The sequence below is a fragment of the Mus pahari genome, chromosome 13 (assembly GCF_900095145.1).
Source record: "Mus pahari chromosome 13, PAHARI_EIJ_v1.1, whole genome shotgun sequence".
Lineage (NCBI taxonomy): Eukaryota > Metazoa > Chordata > Mammalia > Rodentia > Muridae > Mus > Mus pahari.
In genome coordinates this window covers 18,891,117-18,899,313 of record NC_034602.1, presented here as the reverse complement: position 1 = coordinate 18,899,313, position 8,197 = coordinate 18,891,117, and positions in this window count along the sequence as shown.

Below are 8,197 nucleotides of genomic sequence, written 5' to 3'. Positions count from 1 at the left end.
AAGGAAGGAAGGAAGGAAGGAAGGAAGGAAGGAAGGAAGGAAGGAAGGAAGGAAGGAAGGAAGGAGGGAAGGAAGGAAAGAAAATGACTTACAGCTAGCTCCTATGGAGGAACTGTCTCAAATGAAGTTCCCTCATTTCAAAAAACTAGTTTTTGTGTCAAATTGACATTAAGAAAAACTAGCACAACTTTCAAGACAAATTTGAGTTATCACTAAATTATTATTTTTTTCTTTTCAAAGTAAAAGTAATTTTATGAAATGTATTCAATTATTATACTCTTTATAGATTTTTCTTTTCATTTCTATTTGCACATATGTGGGAATGTTGTCTGTACATGAGTTCAGTGTCTACAGAGGCCAGAAGACGTGGCAGTTTCCCTAAAGCTGGGGTAATAAGTAATTGCAAACCACCCTACTTGTGCACTGAGCATTGCTTCTGGTCCTTTGTGAAGCCAGTTCACGCTTTTCGTTGTTGAACCATCTCACCAAACCATAAAATAGTTATTTATATTCATTTCAAAATGGACAAATTTTTCCAGATATACTCTGAATAAATAAATTGTTAATGCATCTTTTTACTCAAAACATAATAATGCCTTACCAGTCTTCCCTTTCTGCACCTACATAGTATGATGTCACCTACTAAAACATTTTAAATAAATGGATAGTACCCTATATGTGAGTTTGGGGGTTTGAATAGGAATAGTCTTATAGATTTAAGTGTTTGGTCACCAGAGAGGTCACTATTAGGAGGTACAGGCTTGTTGCAGTATGTGTGGCCTTGAGGGAAGAAGTATGTCACTTGGGACCATTGTGTGAAGCTCTGACTGTGAAGCCTAGATTGCCTTAGAGACCCCAAGATGACAGAGATGCCAGAGTCATCTGCTAGCAGAGTGTGGAACTAGCCCAAGGGAAAGAAGTGAGTTGCAATCAAGAAAGCTGAAAGGAATTGGGGATCTTAAGAGCACTTTAACATCAGACACGGAGATACAAAGCTTAGTGTTTTCCTAGCTAATTCTCAGTCTTGCTTTGGTCTAGTGTTTCCTCATTATGCACCCTTTCTCAACTTTGGAATAGCAATGAATATTCTTTGTCATTGTATGTTGGAAGTATATGATCTGCTTTCTGATGTTGATGTTTACAGACAGTTATAGCTAAGAGATTGATATGTGTTGTGGTCTAGGAGTCCCTCAACCAACCACAGGAACACCAATCTCAGTCAGACAGGGATGGTTTATTGAATACACACCCTAATGCAGAATTTTCAGAGACATAGTTCAGGTCAGGAACTGAAACTATGACAATAGACATCTTTCCTTGTCACCTTAGAGTGACAGACATCTTAGGAAAAAAAACTACAAAAACCACAGTGAGCTCATATGTAGGAAGTGCTGTCCGGTGGTGAGCTAGACTCAAGTAATTTTAGACATAACAGTTCATATTGACCTAAGTTTGATGGGTTCTACATAAAGCTTTGTGGAATTTCTTAAGACTAACAAACCTCATACAAAACATGCAGGACATACAGAACAACACAGGACATGGCCAGCATGATCCTGCTATGAATCAAATTATTCTTCTGTGTCAATGACTGGCAGGCATATTACAGTAACAATATGAATTAGCTGGTAGGTATGGAACAGAATGGCTACAGCTATGTTGGGCAGGGGTCGGGGGAAGTCAACCACAACACTAGGAATCTCAGAAGAGACTTTGGAATGTTGAAATTGTAATAGATCATGGGGACTTTTGAAGTTGGACTGAATACAGCTTTGATTATGATATGGCTAAAACTCTATTGGGGCCAGGGAGTAGACTTTGGTGGTTTAAGTAGAAATGACCTCCATGGGCTCATAGATTTGAATGCTCGGTCACCAGGTAGTGGCACTATTAAGAGGTATGGGTTGTTAGAGTAGGTGTGGCCTTGGTGGAAGAAGTGTGTTGTTGGGGATAGACTTTGAGGTTTCAAATACTCAAGCCAGAAACAGTGTGTCCCTCTTCCTACTCCCTGACATTTCAGATGTAAAACTCTTGACTTCTTCTCCAGTTTGTCTGTCTGCCTCCATGCTTCTAGCCATGATGATAATGGACTAAACTTCTGAACCTTTATGCCAGCCCCAAACAAATCTCTTTCTTTATAAGAGTCCCCACAGCAGAACATGGACTAAGACAATTAGAAACCTCCATTTATCTTCCATTCCAGCACCCGATATTGTTATTTATGTAGACCTAGATAATCCCCAGACAATATTCAGTTCCAGAAATTTAAAATTATGTTCATATTCAGCGTTTAAGAGGTGGGTTTAGGGAAAAAACAGGCAAAACTATATTTCAGTGTGTTTGTCTATATAACTGCCTTCTTCAGTGTGCTTTACTTTTAAGTTTGAATTTCTGCTCAGGTCACTTTCTTTCACAGCAAAGAAATTTAGAATCTCTCTGAAAGCAGCTGCCGTTTTCTTTGTTCACTTGAGTTTTAAAATGCGGTTGTGTTGGAGATTAGAGGGCATTTGAATTTTGTTGTTTTGAGCATTTTGAGTATTTTAAATGAGACTACTCCAAAACGCAGATGCTGACCATGTGATATTAGCAAGAGACCAGGCTTTCAGAAGACTGTCTAGTCAGAGAACTCCCTGCTTTTTGTTAGAGTGAGCTTCCATTATATAGCATTTGATGAATAGAGTTGGTTCTCCATAGCCCTCTGCCTTCCACTCTGAAAGAATAATCACAAGAGTCCTCACAAGGTGTTGGTTACATCATCTCAAATCTCTAGCATTTAGCACTGTGGGAAATATATTTTCATTCTTGATTTTTATCCCAAGCAACCTGCATGTTACCCTTTGGTACATTGTGATTACTTCATGTCTTAGCATCTCCAATTGCTGGGATCTCTACTACAATAGCAATTAAGGCTGCACTTTCACCAGTGGCCTCTCTGGACCTCATCAGGAACTCTGATTCTGCCACATTATTGTTGAACTTCAGATTCTCTCCATGGCTCCTTCAATTCTGAAGCTGCCAATACCAGAACAATGTAGGAGACTCTTCTACATTACCATGTTCAGCTGCCTACTTGAACGCAGGCAAAGCCAAAGAGCTTCTGTGCCAGGACCATGAGGAACTATTTCTAGATTTCTCCTTGGTGATGTTGATATTTTATTAATCACAGCTAATTCCCAGCCCCAGCTAACCATCATTAATCCAGGTAAAGCACTGAGGGCTTCACTTCCACGAATTCCTAATTTAAATACACCGCCCATCCCTGATTGTCTTTGAGGTAATCTGAAATTTCACAAGCAAGGACTCTCTATGTTTGGTATTTCTCTCAGCATTATCTTGCAAATTCCCATAGCATCTCATTATACTCTGAGCCCTCAATGGCTCTTCTAGTCTAAAGCTCCAAAATCCTCCATCACCCTCTCCCTAAATCAACATGTTCAGACCTATCAGTGCAAGACCCTGCTCTCTGGTACCAATTTCTGCTGTAATTTGCTTTTTAAGGGCTGTGATAAAATGTCACAATGAAAGCAGCTTGTGGAGGAAAGGATTGATTTCACCTTATAGGTTAGTGTCCATTCTTAAGGGATGTCAAGAAAGAAAGCTAGAGGCAACAATTGATGCAGAGACCAATGAGGAACATTGCTTGCTACCTTGCTTCCCTGGGCTTGCTCATCTGAATTTCTTATTTTGCCTAGCCCTACCTGTCTAGGGATGGCACTGCCTACAGAAGCCAATAAAATGGAGACAATTCTCCAATTGAGAGTCCCTTTTCTGAGGAAGTTTGTGTCAAGTTGACAAAAACTAACCAGCTCATGATTTCATGTGAAAGTGTATTTCTTAGATAAATTAGAATGAGGTTTTCAGTTCTAATTTTTGTTTGAAAAAAAATAGGTGGCTCATATACTTTTCTGCCTTCACAGATAAGCTGAGAACAGCTCATACGTCTCTCAGGTCCTTCTGTAGATTTTATTTGTCTTTGGACAGAATGCTTTGCTGAGATATATGAGGTCCTCATGGGTGTGCTGATATTCAAAGGGATGGTTTTGAGTCCGTTCCATGAAAATCCAGAAAAGAGACTTCAGAAATAGTGGTAAGAATACTGCTAGATACCATTCACCTGGCGCACATGCAAAGAAAGCACAATACAAGCCTGTAAGCATCTGCAGGCTTGGAAGGCTCAGTAGTGTTGCAGGATGTTCCCTGTCCAATCACATTAGGGCCATGGGAGGCTTGTGAACCAGACAAGAGAAGGGAGGCAGGGGTCAGGGTGGGAAGAGTTGAGGAGACAGAGAGACAGGTCTCAGGAGGAGAGAGAGAACCAGAATGGAGACCAATGTGAAAAGGTTAGAATAATTGGGTTAAAACTTTATCATTATTCTTTGGCTCTGAAATTATTGTATTGACATCTTGTAAGTTGTGTTATTATTGATATATAAATCTGATTGGCTAATTAAGCGTTAAGAGTTTTGCTTCTACTGGATATTAGGTGTTGAAATGGCTAACCAGGGGAGTGGCGGGCATTTCGTGAAAGCAAGAGGAACTTGGGGCCACTATCTGAGAGACGACTCTGTGGGAGCCATGTGGCTTCGCAGGGCTGGCAAGTTGGCGGCTGAGAGAGTAAGATCACCTGGCACAAGGGCTAGCTTTAGAGAGTTGCTGGCAGCCGCAGGAGAAGTGCGGGAGTGTGGCCTGAGAGTTGTCGGGTTCATTTTTTTAATATTTCCCGCAACATAGTAGCAGCAGTGGGGAGCACTGTCACTGGGTTTTCTATCCTGCCAAACGCTTACCAAGCCCTGCTCAGAGCCACTTGCACTCTGGCAGCTCATTTATTTATTCTCCTTAATTTGATAGATGGAATACAGAACAGTCCAGGATAAAAAGACAAGCCTCCCAACAGCATGTCAATAAAAACACTTGGGTTACCATTTCTACCTCACTTTATAGTACAGCGTTTGTCACTGTGTCCTCTCTTAGATCCGGAAGAAAGGAATGAATCACTCTTGTCCTTAGATGCCCACCTTAAATAAAGATGATGACTGAGACAGAAGAGAAATTTGCACCACATAACAGGGTACAGATGAGCAGGAGCATCACAGAGCTGCAAACAAGAGGACTCAACGAAGGCAGGATGTACAGGGCTCTCGAGAGGGCTCCTCTCTGTATCCTCCTAAAGCAGCGTCAGCAACCGCCGAATGACTCTTCAACACAAGTGAGAAGAGATTCATAGTGGGAATTTTAAAATTCATTTTCACTTCGAAATGGCTGGTAACTTTAGTGCTTACTGTATGCTGGGCAGCATTCTGGTTTTCATATATTAATGTAATTCATATAGCACAAAAATTGCTGTAGCCAAAGTACTTGAGAGAGGCAAATTTATATTAAAAATTAAATAAAATAGATTTATAAAGTGGAAAATCTATAGTCATCATATGTTCTACATTATATAAGCATATATTTAATTAGCCTCTAAATATATACTTAAACACTTAATATGCAACATAATATATGTCACATTATATCCAAACATGTTACATATAAAATAAAATACAGTACAACAATAATGATTAGAATTGTATCTCTGAGGGCTAGGGGTGTTACTATTTGGGTTCCACGTGCTGAATGGGTATTGTGGGTGCATGCCTACAATCCAGGCACTTCAGAGATAGGAGCAGGATGAGAAACTCAAGGTCTGTGGACTGGAGGGATGGTTAAGTTGGTACAGCTCTTGGTGTTTAGTGTGAGGACATGGGTTCAGGTTCCCAAAACCCATCTAAACTGAGACGTGATGGTAAATATCCCATGATCCTATGGGGAGAGGAAGGACTGGGCAGGAGAATACGCAGGAGCTGGAGGACCAGATGGCTTGGGGTACCCATGACAACCAGTAAAGGACTTTCTCAAATAAGGTGGGAGACAAGAGCAGATAAACACATGCACCTGCATTCACACATGGTAAAAGGCACAGGCAGAAACAGATACACATACACACATGTAGGCACAAACACACACACATGCATACATACACATGCATACATACACATGTACACACTGTAATAATAATAATAATAATAATAATAATAATAAATAATAATAATAATAAAAGTTCAAGGTTTCTCTTGGCTTCATATAAAGTTCAAGATTAGCCTAAACTATATGGAATCATATTTAAAATAAAAAAACAAATATTTTCATTTCCATTTATTTTATATTTGCTGTCAAATATGTTAACTTCTGAACAAAGAACAATAGAGAGATATGTTCATAATTATCAGATTTTTAAACGTTGGTATTCTAGTACCTTTACTTTAGATTATTCCCAGTTTTTGTCCTTTAATTTTGCTATTTATTCATTATTCCTTTGCTTTTTTCTTCTAGAAAGTTAAAATCTAAAATTTGGAATTTTCACTGCAGTTTTAAAAACTGTTTTATGACCTTTCCATTTTTATTGGTTTATTTTTATTTTCTTCCTAATCTATTTTTTAATTCATTAGCAGTTTAATATATGTATATAAGAAATTTTATTCCTTTAAACTCTTATTACCCTGTCATTTCCTCCTCTACCTCTCCATCTGAAACTCCTTTTCTTATGTATATATAAAAAAGGGAATTCTATGTAAGTTTCTCATGAATGAGGGTGTGTGCACAGATATGTATATGTATAGTATACATGGAGTACATGCTATATATCTGTACTACTTGCAAACATATACTTTGTAGTCTGCATACAAATCCTATTTTCCTATTGTTATCTTCTGCCCCTCAGTAAGGTTGGCTTATTTACACACCTCTCCCTGAACAAGTACTCTGGGTGTCTGGCTGTAGGAATGCTCCGTGTCCTTACCCCTGCCTACACCTGGCGCCATCATACTCAGTAGTGTCAGATCCTCAGCTCCAACCTGTCTTAAATAAGACTTCACTCTTGGCACCTCATAATGTTTTCTCTTGCTGCCACCTCTGAAGTAAGCTTCCTTTGGTTGTTGTTTTTGTTTGCTGTTTAAATCACAGTCTCTACTGCTCAAGCCCACCTTAAAGTAGACTACATACTCTAGGATAGCTTTGTGAGTGGCTGATTCTAGCTCACCTTTCCACTGTACCTGTTAACACTGGCTGTGGCAATTTCTGATTCCTCTACAGGTGCTGGAATTGCAAAGGGTGACACTGGGATTTAGGGTTGGAGCACAGCCACCCATTCTGACCTGCCTTCTTCCATCAACCTGACTCCTGCTACTCTGTTACCTCAGTTTGGAAGTCAAAAATTGATAGTTTATTTCATTTCCAACATCTTTCCCAAGGTGATACAAGCTAGAATATAGAGGTTTTGATGACCATACACCAGAGGGCTGCTTTCATTCTCATTCCCATTTTGGGTGTTAGTGATGTGAGCAATACTCTCAACCAGACCTGACCACTGAGAGACACAAAGCTTGGATGCAAATCCAGCCACAGCTCCTGCCATTTTCTTCAGCTGTACCCTCTCTACACATAGATCAGGGAGATACTCCCTGCAGGAACCTGTCTTTCTTCCCCCCTCCCCCACTTGATCTCGTCCCTCCCCCTCCCCCTCCTCCCCTCCCCCCCTCTCCTTCACTCATTTTCTCTCCAGGAGTTTGCATTAGGTAATCTGCTGGCAGGGAGCTGCTTCTCACACTAAAGGTAGTAGTACTTCAGCATCCTGGATCAGGTTCTGAGGAGCTGACACTGATTGACTTCAGCTCTTAGTTCAAACTCACAAAAGGAAACCTGCTGCTTTTGGTTGAAAGCTCCTTAAACCAAATCCTTGCTAACTTCACTGCATTAAGCCATGGTCAGTACTGGTCTTTGAAAAACACAAGGAATAAGAGGCTATATTCAGATTAAGTTCTGCCTCATTGATTACCTATAATGTGTCAGTTAGTGTGTTAATTAGAATCTGTGCCACACATTTTTATTTGAGAAGGAGCCTATTGTACCACATGTAGATGACTTCTTTCTCTCTGTAACGGAGTTCATTGTGGTATAAAGGACAAATATCCCCCACTGGCTCATATATGTGAACACCTGACTCCTACCTCCTAGTGCTAGTTTGGAAAGTTGTGTAACCTTTGAGAGACATAGACTTGTAATAAAAAGTATTTCATTGAGGGCTGGCCTTAAGAGTTTGGGGGCTGAGCCAGCTTCATGTTCACTCTCTGATTCCCGTTCCATCGAGATGTGCAGCTAG